The sequence below is a fragment of the Salmo trutta genome, chromosome 2 (genome assembly GCF_901001165.1).
Source record: "Salmo trutta chromosome 2, fSalTru1.1, whole genome shotgun sequence".
Taxonomy (NCBI): domain Eukaryota; kingdom Metazoa; phylum Chordata; class Actinopteri; order Salmoniformes; family Salmonidae; genus Salmo; species Salmo trutta.
The window spans coordinates 39,408,580-39,431,007 of NC_042958.1; the positions used below are offsets into that span (position 1 = coordinate 39,408,580).

At 46.1% G+C, this 22,428-nt stretch overlaps 1 protein-coding gene across 1 annotated transcript in view; it reads left to right on the forward strand.

Moving 5' to 3' along the window:
- The window catches only part of LOC115163089 (signal-induced proliferation-associated 1-like protein 2), a gene marked incomplete in the record, with an annotated part of 359,029 nt that overhangs the window by 22,902 nt on the left and 313,699 nt on the right, over positions 1 to 22,428 (forward strand).

Here is a 22,428-nt window from a genome sequence, read left to right on the forward strand (position 1 = left end):
TCTAACTGTCTGGTTGGCATGGTCTATTAACTTATCTAATTGTCTGGTTGTGTTGGCATGGTCTAGTAACTAGTCTATCTGTCTGGTTGGTTTGGCATGGTCTAGTAACTAGTCTAACTGTCTGGTTGGTTTGGCATGGTCTCGTAACTAGTCTAACTGTCTGGTTGGGTTGGCATAGACTAGTAACTATTCTAACTGTTTGGTTGGGTTGGCATGGTCTAGTAACTAGTGTAACTGTCCTGTTGGGTTGGCATGGTCTAGTAACTAGTCTAACTCTCTGGTTGGGTTGGCATGGTCTATTAACTAGTCTAACTGTCTGGTTCGGTTGGCATGGTCTAGTAACTGGTATAAATGTCTGGTTGGGTTGGCATGGTCTAGTATAACTGTCTGGTTGGCATGGTCTAGTAACTAGTCTAACTGTCTGGTTGGTATGGTCTAGGAACTAGTCTAACTGTCTGGTTGGGTTGGCATGGTCTAGTAACTAGTCTAACTGTCTGGTTGGGTTGGGCTGGTCTAGTAACTAGTCTAACTGTCTGGTTGGCATGGTCTTATAACTAGTATAAATGTCTGGTTGGGTTGGTATGGTCTAGTAACAGGACTAACTGTCTGGTTGGCATGGTCTAGTAATTGGTCTAACTGTCTGGTTGGGTTGGTATTGTCTAGTAACTAGTCTAACTGTCTGGTTGGTTTGGCATGGTCTAGTAACTAGTCTAACTGTCTGATTGGGTTGGCATTGTCTAGTAACTAGTATAACTGTCTGGTTCGGTTGGGTTGGTCTAGTAACTATTTTAACTGTCTGGTTGGATTGGGTTGAGTTTGTCTAGTAACTAGTCTAACTGTCTGGTTGGTTTGGCATGGTCTAGTAACTAGTCTAACTGTCTGGTTGGGTTGGCATGGTCTAGTAACTGGTCTAACTGTCTGGTTAGCATGGTCTAGTAACTAGTCTGGTATGGGTTGGTCTAGTAACTAGTCTAACTGTCTGGTTGGGTTGGCATGGTCTAGTAACTAGTCTAAATGCCTGATTGGCATAGTCTAGTAATTAGTCTAACTGTCTGGTTGGGTTGGCATGGTCTAGTAACTAGTCTAACTGTCTGGTTGGCATGGTCTAGTAACTGGTCTAACTGTCTTGTTGGGTTGGTATGGTCTAGTAACTAGTCTAACAGTCTGGTTGGGTTTGCATGGTCTAGTAACTGGTCTAACTGTCTGGTTGGGTTGGCATGGTCTAGTAACTAGTCTAACTGTCTGGTTGGCATGGTCTAGTAACTGGTCTAACTGTCTTGTTGGGTTGGCATGGTCTAGTAACTAGTCTAACTGTCTGGTTGGGTTTGCATGGTCTAGTAACTGGTCTAACTGTCTGGTTGGGTTGGCATGGTCTAGTAACTAGTCTAACTGTCTGGTTGGGTTTGCATGGTCTAGTAACTGGTCTAACTGTCTGGTTGGGTTGGCATGGTCTAGTAACTAGTCTAACAGTCTGGTTGGGTTGGCATGGTCTAGAAACTAGTCTAACTGGCTGGTTGGGTTGGCATGGTCTAGTAACTAGTCTAACTGTCTGGTTGGGTTGGGCTGGTCAAGTAACTAGTCTAACTGTCTGGTTGTGTTGGCATGGTCTAGTAACTAGTCTAACTGTATTTTTGGCATGGTCTAGTAACTAGTCTGAATATCTGATTGGCATGGTCTAGTAACTAGTCTATCTGTCTGGTTGGGTTGGCATGGGCTAGTAACTAGTCTAACTGTCTGGTTGGGTTGGCATGGTCTAGTAACTAGTCTAACTGTCTGGTTTGCATGGTCTTATAACTAGTCTAAATGTCTGGTTGGGTTGGTATGGTCTAGTAACTGGTCTAACTGTCTGGTTGGCATGGTCTAGTAATTGGTCTAACTGTCTGGTTGGGTTGGCGTGGTCTAGTAACTAGTGTAACTGTTTGGTTGGGTTGTTATGGTCTAGTAACTAGTCTAGCTGTCTGGTTGGCATGGTCTAGTAACTGATCTAACTGTCTGGTTGGGTTGGTATTGTCTAGTAACTAGTCTAACTGTCTGGTTGGTTTGGCATGGTCTAGTAACTAGTCTAACTGTCTGGTTGGGTTGGCATTGTCTAGTAACTAGTATAACTGTCTGGTTCGGTTGGGTTGGTCTAGTAACTATTTTAACTGTCTGGTTGGGTTGGGTTGGGTTTGTCTAGTAACTAGTCTAACTGTCTGGTTGGGTTGGCATGGTCTAGTAACTAGTCTAACTGTCTGGTTGGGTTGGCATGGTCTAGTAACTGGTCTAACTGTCTGGTTAGCATGGTCTAGTAACTAGTCTGGTATGGGTTGGTCTAGTAACTAGTCTAACTGTCTGGTTGGGTTGGCATGGTCTAGTAACTAGTCTAACTGTCTGGTTGGGTTGGCATGGTCTAGTAACTAGTCTAACTGTCTGGTTGGCATGGTCTAGTAACTGGTCTAACTGTCTTGTTGGTTTGGCATGGTCTAGTAACTAGTCTAACTGTCTGGTTGGGTTGCCATGGTCTAGTAACTAGTCTAACTGTCTGGTTGGGTTGGGCTGGTCTAGTAACTAGTCTAACTGTCTGGTTGTGTTGGCATGGTCTAGTAACTAGTCTAACTGTCTGGTTGGCATGGTCTAGTAACTAGTCTCACTGTATGGTTGGCATGGTCTAGTAACTAGTCTAAATGTCTGGTTGGGTTGGCATGGTCTAGTAACTAGTCTAACTGTCTGGTTGGGTTGGCTTGGTCTAGTAACTAGTCTAACTGTCTGGTTGGGTTGGCATGGTCTAGTAACTAGTCTAACTGTCTGGTTGGGTTGGCATGGTCTAGTAACTAGTCTAACTGTCTGGTTGGGTTGGGCTGGTCTAGTAACTAGTCTAACTGTCTGGTTGGCATGGTCTTATAACTAGTCTAAATGTCTGGTTGGGATGGTATGGTCTAGTAACTGGTCTAACTGTCTGGTTGGCATGGTCTAGTAATTGGTCTAACTGTCTGGTTGGGTTGGCGTGGTCTAGTAACTAGTGTAACTGTTTGGTTGGGTTGTTATGGTCTAGTAACTAGTCTAACTGTCTGGTTGGCATGGTCTTATAACTAGTCTAAATGTCTGGTTGGGTTGGTATGGTCTAGTAACTGGTCTTACTGTCTGGTTGGCATGGTCTAGTAACTGATGTAACTGTCTGGTTGGTTTGGCATGGTCTAGTAACTAGTCTAACTGTCTGGTTGGGTTGGCATTGTCTAGTAACTAGTATAACTGTCTGGTTCGGTTGGGTTGGTCTAGTAACTATTTTAACTGTCTGGTTGTGTTGGGTTGGGTTTGTCTAGTAACTAGTCTAACTGTCTGGTTGGGTTGGCATGGTCTAGTAACTAGTCTAACTGTCTGGTTGGGTTGGCATGGTCTAGTAACTAGTCTATCTGTCTGGTTGGTTTGGCATGGTCTAGTAACTAGTCTAACTGTCTGGTTGGTTTGGCATGGTCTCGTAACTAGTCTAACTGTCTGGTTGGGTTGGCATAGACTAGTAACTATTCTAACTGTTTGGTTGGGTTGGCATGGTCTAGTAACTAGTGTAACTGTCCTGTTGGGTTGGCATGGTCTAGTAACTAGTCTAACTCTCTGGTTGGGTTGGCATGGTCTATTAACTAGTCTAACTGTCTGGTTCGGTTGGCATGGTCTAGTAACTGGTATAAATGTCTGGTTGGGTTGGCATGGTCTAGTATAACTGTCTGGTTGGCATGGTCTAGTAACTAGTCTAACTGTCTGGTTGGGTTGGGCTGGTCTAGTAACTAGTCTAACTGTCTGGTTGGCATGGTCTTATAACTAGTATAAATGTCTGGTTGGGTTGGTATGGTCTAGTAACAGGACTAACTGTCTGGTTGGCATGGTCTAGTAATTGGTCTAACTGTCTGGTTGGGTTGGCGTGGTCTAGTAACTAATGTAACTGTTTGGTTGGGTTGGTATGGTCTAGTAACTAGTCTAACTGTCTGGTTGGGTTGGCATGGTCTAGTAACTAGTCTAACTGTCTGGTTGGGTTGGGCTGGTCTAGTAACTGGTCTAAATGTCTGGTTGGCATGGTCTAGTAACTGGTCTAACTGTTTGGTTGGCATGGTCTAGTAACTGGTCTAACTGTCTGGTTGGGTTGGCATGGTCTAGTAACTAGTCTAACTGTCTGGTTGGGTTGGTCTAGTAACTAGTCTAACTGTCTGGTTGGGTTGGCATGGTATAGTAACTGGTCTAAATGTATGGTTGGGTTGGTATGGTCTAGTACCTAGTCTAACTGTCTGTTTGGGTTGGCATGGTCTAGTAACTGGTCTAACTGTCTGATTGGGTTGGCATGGTCTAGTAACTAGTCTGGTTGGGTTGGACTAGTTACTGGTCTAACTGTCTGGTTGGGTTGGTCTAGTAACTAGTCTAACTGGCTGGTTTGCATGGTCTAGTAACTAGTCTAACTGTCTGGTTGGGTTGGCATGGTGTAGTAACTGGTCTAACTGTCTGGTTGGGTTGCCATGGTCTAGTAACTAGTCTTACTGTCTGGTTGGGTTGGCATGGTCTAGTAACTAGTCTAACTGTCTGGTTGGGTTGGCATGGTCTAGTAACTGGTCTAAATGTCTGGTTGGCATGGTCTAGTAACTAGTCTAACTGTTTGGTTGGCATGGTCTAGTAACTGGTCTAACTGTCTGGTTGGGTTGGCATGGTCTAGTAACTAGTCTAACTGTCTGGTTGGCATGATCTAGTAACTGGTCTAACTGTCTGGTTGGGTTGGCATGGTCTAGTAACTATTCTAACTGTCTGGTTGGCATGGTCTAGTAACTAGTCTAACTGTCTGGTTGGGTTGGTATAGTCTAGTAACTGGTCTAACTGTCTGGTTGGCATGGTCTAGTAACTAATCTAACTGTCTGGTTGGCATGGTCTAGTAACTAGTCTAAATGTCTGATTGGCATAGTCTAGTAATTAGTCTAACTGTCTGGTTGGGTTGGCATGGTCTAGTAACTAGTCTAACTGTCTGGTTGGCTTGGTCTAGTAACTAGTCTAACTGTCTGGTTGGGTTGGCATGGTCTAGTAACTAGTCTAACTGTCTGGTTGGGTTTACATGGTGTACTAACTGGTCTAACTGTCTGGTTGGGTTGGCATGGTGTAGTAACTAGTCTAACTGTGTGGTTGGCATGGTCTAGTAACTACTCTAACTGTCTGGTTGGCATGGTCTAGTAACTAGTCAAACAGTCTGGTTGGGTTTGCATGGTCTAGTAACTGGTCTAACTGTCTGGTTGGGTTGGCATGGTCTAGTAACTAGTCTAACTGTCTGGTTGGCATGGTCTAGTAACTGGTCTAACTGTCTTGTTGGGTTGGCATGGTCTAGTAACTAGTCTAACTGTCTGGTTGGGTTTGCATGGTCTAGTAACTGGTCTAACTGTCTGGTTGGGTTGGCATGGTCTAGTAACTAGTCTAACTGTCTGGTTGTGTTGGCATGGTCTAGTAACTAGGCTAACTGTATTTTTGGCATGGTCTAGTAACTAGTCTGAATATCTGATTGGCATGGTCTAGTAACTAGTCTAACTGTCTGGTTGGGTTGGCAAGGGCTAGTAACTAGTCTAACTGTCTGGTTGGGTTGGCATGGTCTAGTAACTAGTCTAACTGTCTGGTTTGCATGGTCTTATAACTAGTCTAAATGTCTGGTTGGGTTGGTATGGTCTAGTAACTGGTCTAACTGTCTGGTTGGCATGGTCTAGTAATTGGTCTAACTGTCTGGTTGGGTTGGCGTGGTCTAGTAACTAGTCTAACTGTCTGGTTGGGTTGGCATGGTCTAATAACTGGTCTAACTGTCTGGTTGGGTTGGGTTGGGTTTGTCTAGTAACTAGTCTAACTGTCTGGTTGGGTTGGCATGGTCTAGTAACTAGTCTAACTGTCTGGTTGGGTTGGCATGGTCTAGTAACTGGTCTAACTGTCTGGTTAGCATGGTCTAGTAACTAGTCTGGTATGGGTTGGTCTAATAACTAGTCTAACTGTCTGGTTGGGTTGGCATGGTCCAGTAACTAGTCTAACTGTCTGGTTGGGTTGGCATGGTCTAGTAACTAGTCTAACTGTCTGGTTGGCATGGTCTAGGAACTGGTCTAACTTTCTTGTTGGTTTGGCATGGTCTAGTAACTAGTCTAACTGTCTGGTTGGGTTTGCATGGTCTAGTAACTGGTCTAACTGTCTGGTTGGGTTGGCATGGTCTAGTAACTATTCTAACTGTCTGGTTGGGTTGGCTTGGTCTAGTAACTAGTCTAACTGTCTGGTTGGGTTGGCATGGTCTAGTAACTAGTCTAACTGTCTGGTTGGGTTGGCTATGTCTAGTAACTAGTCTAACTGTCTGGTTGGGTTGGCATGGTCTAGTAACTAGTCTAACTGTCTGGTTGGGTTGGGCTGGTCTAGTAACTAGTCTAACTGTCTGGTTGGCATGGTCTTAAAACTAGTCTAAATGTCTGGTTGGGTTGGTATGGTCTAGTAACTGGTCTAACTGTCTGGTTGGCATGGTCTAGTAATTGGTCTAACTGTCTGGTTGGGTTGGCGTGGTCTAGTAACTAGTGTAACTGTTTGGTTGGGTTGTTATGGTCTAGTAACTAGTCTTACTGTCTGGTTGGCATGGTCTAGTAACTGATGTAACTGTCTGGTTGGGTTGGTATTGTCTAGTAACTAGTCTAATTGTCTGGTTGGTTTGGCATGGTCTAGTAACTAGTCTAACTGTCTGGTTGGGTTGGCATTGTCTAGTAACTAGTATAACTGTCTGGTTCGGTTGGGTTGGTCTAGTAACTATTTTAACTGTCTGGTTGGGTTGGGTTGGGTTTGTCTAGTAACTAGTCTAACTGTCTGGTTGGGTTGGCATGGTCTAGTAACTAGTCTAACTGTCTGGTTGGGTTGGCATGGTCTAGTAACTAGTCTAACTGTCTGGTTGGCATGGTCTATTAACTTATCTAATTGTCTGGTTGTGTTGGCATGGTCTAGTAACTAGTCTATCTGTCTGGTTGGTTTGGCATGGTCTAGTAACTAGTCTAACTGTCTGGTTGGTTTGGCATGGTCTCGTAACTAGTCTAACTGTCTGGTTGGGTTGGCATAGACTAGTAACTATTCTAACTGTTTGGTTGGGTTGGCATGGTCTAGTAACTAGTGTAACTGTCCTGTTGGGTTGGCATGGTCTAGTAACTAGTCTAACTCTCTGGTTGGGTTGGCATGGTCTATTAACTAGTCTAACTGTCTGGTTCGGTTGGCATGGTCTAGTAACTGGTATAAATGTCTGGTTGGGTTGGCATGGTCTAGTATAACTGTCTGGTTGGCATGGTCTAGTAACTAGTCTAACTGTCTGGTTGGTATGGTCTAGGAACTAGTCTAACTGTCTGGTTGGGTTGGCATGGTCTAGTAACTAGTCTAACTGTCTGGTTGGGTTGGGCTGGTCTAGTAACTAGTCTAACTGTCTGGTTGGCATGGTCTTATAACTAGTATAAATGTCTGGTTGGGTTGGTATGGTCTAGTAACAGGACTAACTGTCTGGTTGGCATGGTCTAGTAATTGGTCTAACTGTCTGGTTGGGTTGGTATTGTCTAGTAACTAGTCTAACTGTCTGGTTGGTTTGGCATGGTCTAGTAACTAGTCTAACTGTCTGATTGGGTTGGCATTGTCTAGTAACTAGTATAACTGTCTGGTTCGGTTGGGTTGGTCTAGTAACTATTTTAACTGTCTGGTTGGATTGGGTTGAGTTTGTCTAGTAACTAGTCTAACTGTCTGGTTGGTTTGGCATGGTCTAGTAACTAGTCTAACTGTCTGGTTGGGTTGGCATGGTCTAGTAACTGGTCTAACTGTCTGGTTAGCATGGTCTAGTAACTAGTCTGGTATGGGTTGGTCTAGTAACTAGTCTAACTGTCTGGTTGGGTTGGCATGGTCTAGTAACTAGTCTAAATGCCTGATTGGCATAGTCTAGTAATTAGTCTAACTGTCTGGTTGGGTTGGCATGGTCTAGTAACTAGTCTAACTGTCTGGTTGGCATGGTCTAGTAACTGGTCTAACTGTCTTGTTGGGTTGGTATGGTCTAGTAACTAGTCTAACAGTGTGGTTGGGTTTGCATGGTCTAGTAACTGGTCTAACTGTCTGGTTGGGTTGGCATGGTCTAGTAACTAGTCTAACTGTCTGGTTGGCATGGTCTAGTAACTGGTCTAACTGTCTTGTTGGGTTGGCATGGTCTAGTAACTAGTCTAACTGTCTGGTTGGGTTTGCATGGTCTAGTAACTGGTCTAACTGTCTGGTTGGGTTGGCATGGTCTAGTAACTAGTCTAACTGTCTGGTTGGGTTTGCATGGTCTAGTAACTGGTCTAACTGTCTAGTTGGGTTGGCATGGTCTAGTAACTAGTCTAACAGTCTGGTTGGGTTGGCATGGTCTAGAAACTAGTCTAACTGGCTGGTTGGGTTGGCATGGTCTAGTAACTAGTCTAACTGTCTGGTTGGGTTGGGCTGGTCAAGTAACTAGTCTAACTGTCTGGTTGTGTTGGCATGGTCTAGTAACTAGTCTAACTGTATTTTTGGCATGGTCTAGTAACTAGTCTGAATATCTGATTGGCATGGTCTAGTAACTAGTCTATCTGTCTGGTTGGGTTGGCATGGGCTAGTAACTAGTCTAACTGTCTGGTTGGGTTGGCATGGTCTAGTAACTAGTCTAACTGTCTGGTTTGCATGGTCTTATAACTAGTCTAAATGTCTGGTTGGGTTGGTATGGTCTAGTAACTGGTCTAACTGTCTGGTTGGCATGGTCTAGTAATTGGTCTAACTGTCTGGTTGGGTTGGCGTGGTCTAGTAACTAGTGTAACTGTTTGGTTGGGTTGTTATGGTCTAGTAACTAGTCTAGCTGTCTGGTTGGCATGGTCTAGTAACTGATCTAACTGTCTGGTTGGGTTGGTATTGTCTAGTAACTAGTCTAACTGTCTGGTTGGTTTGGCATGGTCTAGTAACTAGTCTAACTGTCTGGTTGGGTTGGCATTGTCTAGTAACTAGTATAACTGTCTGGTTCGGTTGGGTTGGTCTAGTAACTATTTTAACTGTCTGGTTGGGTTGGGTTGGGTTTGTCTAGTAACTAGTCTAACTGTCTGGTTGGGTTGGCATGGTCTAGTAACTAGTCTAACTGTCTGGTTGGGTTGGCATGGTCTAGTAACTGGTCTAACTGTCTGGTTAGCATGGTCTAGTAACTAGTCTGGTATGGGTTGGTCTAGTAACTAGTCTAACTGTCTGGTTGGGTTGGCATGGTCTAGTAACTAGTCTAACTGTCTGGTTGGGTTGGCATGGTCTAGTAACTAGTCTAACTGTCTGGTTGGCATGGTCTAGTAACTGGTCTAACTGTCTTGTTGGTTTGGCATGGTCTAGTAACTAGTCTAACTGTCTGGTTGGGTTGCCATGGTCTAGTAACTAGTCTAACTGTCTGGTTGGGTTGGGCTGGTCTAGTAACTAGTCTAACTGTCTGGTTGTGTTGGCATGGTCTAGTAACTAGTCTAACTGTCTGGTTGGCATGGTCTAGTAACTAGTCTCACTGTATGGTTGGCATGGTCTAGTAACTAGTCTAAATGTCTGGTTGGGTTGGCATGGTCTAGTAACTAGTCTAACTGTCTGGTTGGGTTGGCTTGGTCTAGTAACTAGTCTAACTGTCTGGTTGGGTTGGCATGGTCTAGTAACTAGTCTAACTGTCTGGTTGGGTTGGCATGGTCTAGTAACTAGTCTAACTGTCTGGTTGGGTTGGGCTGGTCTAGTAACTAGTCTAACTGTCTGGTTGGCATGGTCTTATAACTAGTCTAAATGTCTGGTTGGGATGGTATGGTCTAGTAACTGGTCTAACTGTCTGGTTGGCATGGTCTAGTAATTGGTCTAACTGTCTGGTTGGGTTGGCGTGGTCTAGTAACTAGTGTAACTGTTTGGTTGGGTTGTTATGGTCTAGTAACTAGTCTAACTGTCTGGTTGGCATGGTCTTATAACTAGTCTAAATGTCTGGTTGGGTTGGTATGGTCTAGTAACTGGTCTTACTGTCTGGTTGGCATGGTCTAGTAACTGATGTAACTGTCTGGTTGGGTTGGTATTGTCTAGTAACTAGTCTAACTGTCTGGTTGGTTTGGCATGGTCTAGTAACTAGTCTAACTGTCTGGTTGGGTTGGCATTGTCTAGTAACTAGTATAACTGTCTGGTTCGGTTGGGTTGGTCTAGTAACTATTTTAACTGTCTGGTTGTGTTGGGTTGGGTTTGTCTAGTAACTAGTCTAACTGTCTGGTTGGGTTGGCATGGTCTAGTAACTAGTCTAACTGTCTGGTTGGGTTGGCATGGTCTAGTAACTAGTCTATCTGTCTGGTTGGTTTGGCATGGTCTAGTAACTAGTCTAACTGTCTGGTTGGTTTGGCATGGTCTCGTAACTAGTCTAACTGTCTGGTTGGGTTGGCATAGACTAGTAACTATTCTAACTGTTTGGTTGGGTTGGCATGGTCTAGTAACTAGTGTAACTGTCCTGTTGGGTTGGCATGGTCTAGTAACTAGTCTAACTCTCTGGTTGGGTTGGCATGGTCTATTAACTAGTCTAACTGTCTGGTTCGGTTGGCATGGTCTAGTAACTGGTATAAATGTCTGGTTGGGTTGGCATGGTCTAGTATAACTGTCTGGTTGGCATGGTCTAGTAACTAGTCTAACTGTCTGGTTGGGTTGGGCTGGTCTAGTAACTAGTCTAACTGTCTGGTTGGCATGGTCTTATAACTAGTATAAATGTCTGGTTGGGTTGGTATGGTCTAGTAACAGGACTAACTGTCTGGTTGGCATGGTCTAGTAATTGGTCTAACTGTCTGGTTGGGTTGGCGTGGTCTAGTAACTAATGTAACTGTTTGGTTGGGTTGGTATGGTCTAGTAACTAGTCTAACTGTCTGGTTGGGTTGGCATGGTCTAGTAACTAGTCTAACTGTCTGGTTGGGTTGGGCTGGTCTAGTAACTAGTCTAACTGTCTGGTTGGCATGGTCTTTTAACTAGTATAAATGTCTGGTTGGGTTGGTATGGTCTAGTAACTGGTCTAACTGTCTGGTTGGCATGGTCTAGTAATTGGTCTAACTGTCTGGTTGGGTTGGCGTGGTCTAGTAACTAATGTAACTGTTTGGTTGGGTTGGTATTGTCTAGTAACTAGTCTAACTGTCTGGTTGGCATGGTCTAGTAACTGATGTAACTGTCTGGTTGGGTTGGTATTGTCTAGTAACTAGTCTAACTGTCTGGTTGGTTTGGCATGGTTTAGTAACTAATCTAACTGTCTGGTTGGGTTGGCATTGTCTAGTAACTAGTATAACTGTCTTGTTCGGTTGGGTTGGTTTAGTAACTATTTTAACTGTCTGGTTGGGTTGGGTTGGGTTTGTCTAGTAACTACTCTAACTGTCTGGTTGGGTTGGCATGGTCTAGTAACTAGTCTAACTGTCTGGTTGGGTTGGCATGGTCTAGTAACTAGTCTAACTGTCTGGTTGGCATGGTCTAGTAACTTATCTAATTGTCTGGTTGTGTTGGCATGGTCTAGTAACTAGTCTATCCGTCTGGCTGGTTTGGCATGGTCTAGTAACTAGTCTAACTGTCTGGTTGGGTTGGCATGGTCTAGTAACTAGTCTAACTGTCTGGTTGGGTTGGCATGGTATAGTAACTAGTGTAACTGTCTGGTTGGGTTGGCATGGTCTAGTAACTAGTCTAACTGTCTGGTTGGTTTGGCATGGTCTAGTAACTAGTGTAACTGTCTGGTTGGGTTGGCATGGTCTAGTAACTAGTCTAACTCTCTGGTTGGGTTGGCATGGTCTAGTGACTAGTCTAACTGTCTGGTTCGGTTGGCATGGTCTAGTAACTGGTATAACTGTCTGGTTGGGTTGGCATGGTCTAGTAACTAATCTAACTGTCTGGTTTGGTTGGCATGGTCTAGTGTAACTGTCTGGTTGGGTTGGCGTTGTCTAGTAACAGGACTAACTGTTTGGTTGGCTTGGCATGGTCTAGTAACTAGTCTAACTGTCTGGTTGGGTTGGTATAGTCTAGTAACTAGTCTAACTGTCTGGTTGGCATGGTCTAGTAACTAGTCTAACTGTTTGGTTGGCATGGTCTAGTAACTATTCTAAATGTCTGGTTTGGTTGGCATGGTCTAGTAACTAGTTAACTGTCTGGTTGGGTTAGCATGGTCTAGTAACTAGTCTAACTGTCTGGTTGGGTTGGTCTAGTAACTAGTCTAACTGTCTGGTTGGGTTGGCATGGTCTAGTAACTAGTCTAATTGTCTGGTGGCATGGTCTAGTAACTATTCTAAATGTCTGGTTGGGTTGGCATGGTCTAGTAACTAGTTAACTGTCTGGTCGGGTTGGCATGGTCTAGTAACTACTCTAACTGTCTGGTTGTGTTGGTCTAGTAACTAGTCTAACTGTCTGGTTGGGTTGTTCTAGTAACCGGTCTAACTGGTGTAACTGTTTCTGGTTGAGTCACATTTGTTTACATCTGCTGGCCATCCCGTTAGAATTGGTTGTCACGGTCTCAGCCACAAGCCACCGGTGAACAGATGTTTTTTATGCCACTTTTCCAGGGAATTCTTTGAAAGTGTTAAGAGTTTTAGCTGTATGACAGAGTTTCATGAATTGTATCGTTTCTAAGCCATCTCTCTCTTCCAGAGCAGTGAGCAGGACAGGAACAGGGCTTCTCTCTGGCCCAGAGGAGAGGAAGGAAGGACAGCTAGTGTCTGTGGAGAGTAAGGAGTGTTTCTTCTTAATCAGACAGTCGTGTCCCTTCAGTCGACTCCCTTCTGAGTTCCTGTTAATTACAGCAGGAAGCTGCTGTACTGTGGAACATTCGGTCTGCATGGACACTTTGTGGGTTCTGGGGACGTCTGGCAGTTGTTGATGATCTACTCTGTGACATGTTATTATTCTTGATTTGATTGTTCATGTGATGTCCCAGCAAACCGGGAACATTTCCAGAACATTAGCTAAGTTCTAGTTAAGGTTTTCTAGAACATTAGGATCCTAGCATCCCAAAAACATTCAAATAATGTTTTTGATAGCAAAATGAATTTTTTTAATGTTTTAAATTACATGTCTTTGGAATGATTTCCTAACATTCACTACAATGCAGTGCAATACATCTTTAACAACAACCACAGAACATTCCTCAAAAGTTCTAATTTGGTTTCCATGTAATGTAATACAATGTACCAGTAATGTTTTCCCATCAAACCAAAATTGGTTTTGTGAAAGTTCCCAGAACATTTTTTAGGTTGCAGCAAATATTCTCATAACAGAAAAACTGTCAAGTCATGCTGATGATTATACAATGTTTGTATAAAACATTTGCCTGATGTTTGCAAGAATGTTCCGAGAACACATTTAGTCTGTTCTTTAAAGGTTCCCAAAAATGTTTCTTTAGTTTTTGAGAACATTGTGGGGATATGAGAAGAGATAGGTTCCCAAAACACTAAAACTGTCCAGTTTTGCTGACATCCAGATAATGTTTGTGTCAGGGTGCAAAAAAACCACATTTATTTGATGTTGCAAGAATGTTGACAAAACATACTTGCTGAGTTCTTTAAAGGTTCCCAGAACATGCAATTAGGTTGTGGGAACAGTGTGGATACATTACAAGGTTCCCCCCCCCCCAAACAATGCTCAGTTATAATGACGTTCATCCAATGTTTAAATTAGGTTGCGCAGGACATTCCCACAATGTTGTTTAATGTTCCACAATTTCCAAATAAGTCAGTTTTTATGACGTTCATAGGACATTTGTTTTAGATTTAACATAATATTCCATTGATATTAACGCAGTGTATATTTGACCTTGTCTTGGATGTCCTCAGAACATTCCATGTTTTACCATAACATCCTGAATGTACACATTTATAAGTCTTTGAAGCAGATTGGGATACATCCCCATAATGTTTCTCTATGGATCTTATGGCATTTCACAACTGTATTGAAGGCTCACACAGTGTTTTCAAGACAGGTCTTTTATCTTCTGCACCACCAGGGAAATTCTCTTACAGTTTCTTTTTCCAGTATATAGTCATAGCAGTCTATCAGGAATTCCATGCTTCCCTTTTTAACATTCTCAGACATATCTAAACGTTGAAAGTTGAGGCTCAGATATTCTATACTCAAATAGAATGCCTTTATTTCGTCCAGCTGTATCAATCCAGTCAGAAATGCAGAATTAAGACTAACTGTAAGAAATAAAACATTACGTTAAAATGTAGTCTTCAACCTTATAAAAAACACACCTGATTATAATTCCTACTATCAAATCAAAGTTTATTTGTCACGTGCGCCGAATAGGTCCCCCTGTCTTGATACGGTCCCCCTGTCTTGATATGGTCCCCCTGTCTTGATATGGTCCCCTTGTCTTGATATGATCCCCTTGTCTTGACATTGTCCCCCTGTCTTGACATTGTACTCTTGTCTTGATATGGTCCCCCTGGTCCCCTTGTCTTGATATGGTCCCCTTGTCTTGATATGGTCCCCCTGTCTTGACATTGACCCCTTGTCTTGATATGGACCCCTTGTCTTGATATGGTCCCCCTGGTCCCCCTGTCTTGACACGGTCCCCCTGTCTTGATATGGCCCCCCTGTCTTGATATGGTCCCACTGTCTTGATACGGTCCCCCTGGTCCCCCTGTCTTGACATGGTCCCCCTGTCTTGACACGGTCCCCCTGTCTTGATATTGTCCCCCTGGTTCCCTTGTCTTGACATGGTCCCCCTGTCTTGACGTTGTCCCCCTGTCTTGACATGGTCCCCTTGTATTGATATGGTCCCCCTGTCTTGATATGGTCCCCTTGTCTTGATATGGTCCCCTTGTCTTGATATGGTCCCCCTGTCTTGATGTGGTCCCCCTGTCTTGAAATGGTCCCCCTGTCTTGAAATGGTCCCCCTGTTCCCTTGTCTTGATATGGTCCCCTTGTCTTGATATGGTCCCCCTGTCTTGACATTGTCCCCCTGTCTTGACATGGTCCCCTTGTCTTGATATGGTCCCCCTGTCTTGATATGGTCCCCCTGTCTTGATATGGTCCCCCTGTCTTGATATGGTCCCCCTGTCTTGATATGGTCCCCTTGTCTTGATATGGTCCCCCTGTCTTGATATGGTCCCCCTGTCTTGATATGGTCCCCTTGTCTTGATATGGTCCCCCTGTCTTGACATGGCCCCCTTGTCTTGATATGGTCCCCTTGTCTTGATATGGTCCCCTTGTCTTGATATGGTCCCCCTGTCTTGATATGGTCCCCTTGTCTTGATATGGTCCCCCTGTCTTGATATGGTCCCCTTGTCTTGATATGGTCCCCCTGTCTTGACATGGCCCCCTTGTCTTGATATGGTCCCCCTGTCTTGATATTGTCCCCCTGTCTTGATATGGTCCCCTTGTCTTGATATGGTCCCCCTGTCTTGATATGGTCCCCTTGTCTTGATATGGTCCCCTTGTCTTGATTTGGTCCCCCTGTCTTGATATGGTCCCCTTGTCTTGATATGGTCCCCTTGTCTTGACATGGTCCCCTTGTCTTGATTTGGTCCCCCTGGTCCCCCTGTCTTGATACGGTCCTCTGTCTTATTTTTCATGATCTGAACAGCAAAAATGATCCTAGATCAGGACTCGTAGTCTTGGATACCTTGCAAATATGGGTCCAGAAGTACCAAGAGGATGGGTGAGGTGATGTGAACAGCCCTGTTGTAAATATGGGTCCAGAAGTACCAAGAGGATGGGTGAGGTGATGGTGAATAGCCCTGTTGTAAATATGGGTCCAGAAGTACCAAGAAGATGGGTGAGGTGATGGTGAATAGCCCTGTTACCAGTAAATCACTGGGTTAGTTATGTCTGAGAAGGCTGAAAAGGACCCATGGAATTCCTGATTGCCTATAAACTGGAAAAAGAAAATTGACGAGAGCTGGTGATGCAGAGGATAAAATACACTGGGAACAAGACTGCACACGACATGCCTACACATGTTTCCCATTATAAATCAGACATGTCCTTAAACTGTGCGAATAAGCGTTAAAACTCTGCCCATCATTCACCTTTTATGGTGAAAATAATGCCTTTATTTCCTGTATATTTTAGAAGTATTGGAATTAGGCCAAGACGGTATCTAAAATAATAGCAATGGTGAACTTGATCAAATGTCTCTGGAGGTGTTGGAAGAATGTTTTAAACCTTTACAGTGACATTTTCTGTATCTGACAGTTTCTGAAAGACAAAAACAATTGCAAATTGTTGTGGACCTGTAAACAGATCATTAGAATACAATCATGTTTTCATTCACTTTTTCACAAAATATGCTTCACTGTCTGTGAAGTCTGAAACATTGTCTACTCTGAATAAAATGAAAACTACAGTAGGGTTAATTACAGTGGTAGCCTACACACTTCAATGTAAAGATCAGCAGTCTGTTCATCTGTTCAATTCTACTATATGTTATAAACCGCGCTCCCTTTCGGATGCATACAGGCTAGGCTACAGCAACAACTTATAATTATAATAGCTTACCTAATAGGCCCAAATAAATGAGATGCGCATAGTAATTTGTTGTATGGCTACTTGGGGAATATGAACTCCTCATGGCCAGAAAAGGTGAGGAATTTATTCTGCAATGGTTATGATATACAGTGACTTCAGAAGAATTCACACCCTTTGACTTTTTCCACATTTTGTTGTGTTACATCCTGCACGGCAGACAGGCTCAGGGGCGGGGCAGGCAAAGGTCAGTAATCCAGAAAGGTGGGGCAAAAGGTACAGGACGGCAGGCAGGCTCAGGGTCAGGGTCAGGCAGAGGTCAGTAATCCAGATAGATGGGGCAAAAGGTACAGGACGGCAGGCAGGCTCAGGGCAGGCAGAATGGTCAACACCGGGAAAACTAGAAAACAGGAACAATCGAGAGACAGGGGCAGATGGAAAAACGCTGGTAGGCTTGACGAAACAAAAGTAACTGGCAACAGACAAACAGAGAACACGGGTATAAATACACAGGGGATAATGGGGAAGATGGGCGACACCTGGAGGGGGTGGAGACAATCACAAAGACAGGTCAGGGTGTGACAACAAAATGTGTTCTGGAATGTTCTTGTAACATCAGGTGAATGTTTTTTGCACCCTAAAAGAAATGTTGTAGAGTCATCAAATCAAATCAAATTGTATTGGTCACATACACGTGTTTAGCAGATGTTATTGTGGGTGTAGCGAAATGCTTGTGTTTCTTGCTCAGTGCAGTAATATCTAACAAGTAATAACAAGTAATATCTAACAATTTCGCAACAATAATCACAATACACACAAATCTAAAGGAATGCAATTAAGAATATATAAATATATGGACACGCAATGTCAGAGCGACATAGACTAAGATACAGTAGAATAGAATACAGGATATACATGTGTGAGGAGTAATGCAAAATATGTAAACATTATTAAAGTGACTAGTGTTCCATGATTAAAGTGGCCAATGATTTAAGGTCTATGTAGGCAGTAGCCACTAATGTGCTAGTGATGGCTGTTTAACAGTCTGATGGCCTTGAGATAGAAGCTGTTTTTCAGTCTCTCGGTTCCAGCTTTGCTGCACCTGTACTGACCTTGGCTTCTGGATGATAGCTGGGTGAACAGGCAGTGGCTCGGGTGGTTGATGTTCTTGATGATATTTATGGCCTTCCTGTGACATTGGGTGGTGTAGGTGTCTTGGAGGGCAGGTAGTTTGGCCCCGGTGATGCGTTGGGCAGACCGCACCACCCTCTGGAGAGCCCTGCGGTTGCGGGCAGTGCAATTGCCATACCAGGTGGTGATACAGCCCGACAGGATGCTCTCAATTGTGCATCTGTAAAAGTTTGAGGGTTTTAGGTGCCAAGCCAAATTTCTTCAGCCTCCTGAGGTTGAAGAGGCGCAGCTGCGCCTTCTTCACCACGCTGTCTGTGTGGGTGAACCATTTCAGTTTTTCAGTGACGTGTACACTGAGAATCATCTGCACCACTGGCCAGTTTTTGTGTTTTGGGAACATATCTTTTGTGATGTCCCCACAATGTTCTCCCCAGACTGTTCCCACAACCTAATGAAACATGTTGGGAACCTTTAAAGAACCAACATAATGTGTTCTAAGAACGTTCTTACAAAATCAGGCGAAAGTTTTATACAAACCTTATATAATCATCAGCACGACTGGAGAGTTTTTGTGTTATGACAACATTTTCCGCGACCTAACTAATGTGCTGGGGACTTTACCAGAACCAATCTTGGTTAGCTGGGGTAAGTCTATTTCAACAAAGTTGACCGGGCCAACTTGGCCCTCAGGTACAGTTTCTCCATGGGCTGGTACCAGTATGGTTTCCAATGTCATCTTCCCCTCTTTTCCTTCACTCTCTCCCTATCTTCTCTCTCCCTCCTCTCTCCCTATCTTCTCTCACCCTATCTTCTCTCTCCCGCTCTCCCTATCTTCTCTCTCCCTCTCACCCTCCTCTCTCCCTATCTTCTCTATTGCTCCCTTTTCTTCCTCCCTGCTCCCTGAGAACAGATATATACATGATGCAGCAGAAACCCTGAGCTGCCTGGAGTACTGCTCTCTGTCTCTCACCCTCCTCTCTGCCTCAGCAGCAGAGCCCCATACTGCTCTCTGTCTCTCACCCTCTTCTCTTCCTCATTAGCAGAGCCCCCATACTACTCTCTGTCTCTCACCCTCATCTCTTCCTCAGCGGCAGAGCCCCCATACTGCTCTCTGTCTCTCACCCTCCTCTCTTCCTCAGCAGCAGAGCCCCCATACTGTTCTCTGTCTCTCACCCTCCTCTCTTCCTCAGCAGCAGAGCCCCCATACTGCTCTCTGTCTCTCACCCTCCTCTCTTCCTCAGCGGCAGAGCCCCCATACTGCTCTCTGTCTCTTACCCTCCTCTCTGCCTCATTAGCAGAGCCCCCATACTGCTCTCTGTCTCTCACCCTCCTCTCTTCCTCATTAGCAGAGCCCCCATACTGCTCTCTGTCTTTCACCCTCCTCTCTTCCTCAGCGGCAGAGCCCCCATAATGCTCTCTGTCTCTCACCCTCCTCTCTTCCTCATTAGCAGAGCCCCCATACTGCTCTCTGTCTCTCACCCTACTCTCTGCATCATTAGCAGAGCCCCCATACTGCTCTCTGTCTCTCACCCTCCTCCCTTCCTCAGCAGCAGAGCCCCCATACTGCTCTCTGTCTCTCACCCTCTTCTCTTCCTCATTAGCAGAGCCCCCATACTGCCCTCTGTTCCTCACCCTCCTCTCTTCCTCAGCGGCAGAGCCCCCATACTGCTCTCTGTCTCTCACCCTCCTCTCTTCCTCATTAGCATAGCCCCCATACTGCTCTCTGCCTCTCACCCTCCTCTCTTCCTCAGCAGCAGAGCCCCCATACTGCTCTCTGTCTCTCACCCTCCTCTCTTCCTCAGCAGCAGAGCCCCCATACTGCTCTCTGTCTCTCACCCTCCTCTCTTCCTCAGCAGCAGAGCCCCCATACTGTTCTCTGTCACTCACCCTCCTCTCTTCCTTAGCAGCAGAGCCCCCATACTGCCCTCTGTTCCTCACCCTCCTCTCTTCCTCAGTGACAGAGCCCCCATACTGCTCTCTGTCTCTCATCCTCCTGTCTGCCTCATTAGCAGAGCCCCCATACTGCTCTCTCTCTCACCCTCCTCTCTTCCTCATTAGCAGAGCCCCCATACTGCCATCTGTTCCTCACCCTCCTCTCTTCCTCAGCAGCAGAGCCCCCATACGGCTCTCTGTCTCTCACCCTCCTCTCTTCCTCATTAGCAGAGCCCCCATACTGCTCTCTGCCTCTCACCCTCCTCTCTTTCTCATTAGCAGAGCCCCCATACTGCTCTCTGTCTCTCACCCTCCTCTCTTCCTCATTAGCAGAGCCCCCATACTGCCATCTGTTCCTCATCCTCCTCTCTGCCTCATTAGCAGAGCCCCCATACTGCTCTCTGTCTCTCACCCTCCTCTCTTCCTCCGCGGCAGAGCCCCCATACTGCTCTCTGTCTCTCACCCTTCTCTCTTCCTCAGCAGCAGAGCCCCCATACTGCTCTCTGTCTCTCACCCTCCTCTCTTCCTCATTAGCATAGCCCCCATACTGCTCTCTGTCTCTCACCCTCCTCTCTTCCTCATTAGCAGAGCCCCCATACTGCTCTCTTTCTCTCACCTCCTCGCTTTCTCAGCGGCAGAGCCCCCATACTGCTCTCTGTCTCTCACCCTCCTCTCTTCCTCAGCGGCAGAGCCCCCGTACCGCTCTCTGTCTCTCACCCTCCTCTCGTCCTCATTAGCAGAGCCCCCATACTGCTCTCTGTCTCTCACCCTCCTCTCTTCCTCATTAGCAGAGCCCCCATACTGCTCTCTGTTTCTCACCCTCCTCTCTTCCTTAGCAGCAGAGCCCCCATACTGCCCTCTGTTCCTCACCCTCCTCTCTTCCTCAGTGACAGAGCCCCCATACTGCTCTCTGTCTCTCACCCTCCTCTCTTCCTCATTAGCAGAGCCCCCATACTGCTCTCTGTTTCTCACCCTCCTCTCTTCCTTAGCAGCAGAGCCCCCATACTGCCCTCTGTTCCTCAGTGACAGAGCCCCCATACTGCTCTCTGTCTCTCACCCTCCTGTCTGCCTCATTAGCAGAGCCCCCATACTGCCCTCTGTTCCTCACCCTCCTCTCTTCCTCAGCAGCAGAGCCCCCATACGGCTCTCTGTCTCGCACCCTCCTCTCTTCCTCATTAGCAGAGCCCCCATACTGCTCTCTGTCTCTCACCCTCCTCTCTTCCTCATTAGCAGAGCACCCATACTGCCCTCTGTTCCTCATCCTCCTCTCTGCCTCATTAGCAGAGCCCCCATACTGCTCTCTGTCTCTCACCCTCCTCAATTCCTCCGCGGCAGAGCCCCCATACTGCTCTCTGTCTCTCACCCTTCTCTCTTCCTCAGCAGCAGAGCCCCCATACTGCTCTCTGTCTCTCACCCTCCTCTCTTCCTCATTAGCAGAGCCCCCATACTGCTCTCTGCCTCTCACCCTCCTCTCTTTCTCATTAGCAGAGCCCCCATACTGCTCTCTGTCTCTCACCCTCCTCTCTTCCTCATTAGCAGAGCCCCCATACTGCCCTCTGTTCCTCATCCTCCTCTCTGCCTCATTAGCAGAGCCCCCATACTGCTCTCTGTCTCTCACCCTCCTCTCTTCCTCCGCGGCAGAGCCTCCATACTGCTCTCTGTCTCTCACCCTTCTCTCTTCCTCAGCAGCAGAGCCCCCATACTGCTCTCTGTCTCTCACCCTCCTCTCTTCCTCATTAGCATAGCCCCCATACTGCTCTCTGTCTCTCACCCTCCTCTCTTCCTCATTAGCATAGCCCCCATACTGCTCTCTGTCTCTCACCCTCCTCTCTTCCACATTAGCAGAGCCCCCATACTGCTCTCTGTCTCTCACCCTCCTCTCTTCCACATTAGCAGAGCCCCCATACTGCTCTCTGTCTCTCACCCTCCTCTCTTCCTCATTAGCATAGCCCCCATACTGCTCTCTGTCTCTCACCCTCCTCTCTTCCTCATTAGCAGAGCCCCCATACTGCTCTCTGTAACTCACCTCCTCGCTTCCTCAGCGGCAGAGCCCCCATACTGCTCTCTGTCTCTCACCCTCCTCTCTTCCTCAGCAGCAGAGCCCCCATACTGCTCTCTGTCTCTCACCTCCTCGCTTCCTCAGCGGCAGAGCCCCCATACTGCTCTCTGTCTCTCACCCTCCTCTCTGCCTCATTAGCATAGCCCCCATACTGCTCTCTGTCTCTCACCCTCCTCTCTTCCTCATTAGCAGAGCCCCCATACTGCTCTCTGTCTCTCACCCTCCTCTCTTCCTCATTAGCAGAGCCCCCATACTGCCCTCTGTTCCTCATCCTCCTCTCTGCCTCATTAGCAGAGCCCCCATACTGCTCTCTGTCTCTCACCCTCCTCTCTTCCTCCGCGGCAGAGCCCCCATACTGCTCTCTGTCTCTCACCCTTCTCTCTTCCTCAGCAGCAGAGCCCCCATACTGCTCTCTGTCTCTCACCGTCCTCCCTTCCTCATTAGCAGAGCCCCCATACTGCTCTCTGCCTCTCACCCTCCTCTCTTTCTCATTAGCAGAGCCCCCATACTGCTCTCTGTCTCTCACCCTTCTCTCTTCCTCAGCAGCAGAGCCCCCATACTGCTCTCTGTCTCTCACCCTCCTCTCTTCCTCATTAGCATAGCCCCCATACTGCTCTCTGTCTCTCACCCTCCTCTCTTCCTCATTAGCAGAGACCCCATACTGCTCTCTGTCTCTCACCCTCCTCTCTTCCTCAGTAGCAGAACCCCCATACTGCTCTCTGTCTCTCACCTCCTCGCTTCCTCAGCGGCAGAGCCCCCATACTGCTCTCTGTCTCTCACCCTCCTCTCTGCCTCATTAGCAGAGCCCCCATACTGCTCTCTCTCTCTCACCCTCCTCTCTTCCTCATTAGCAG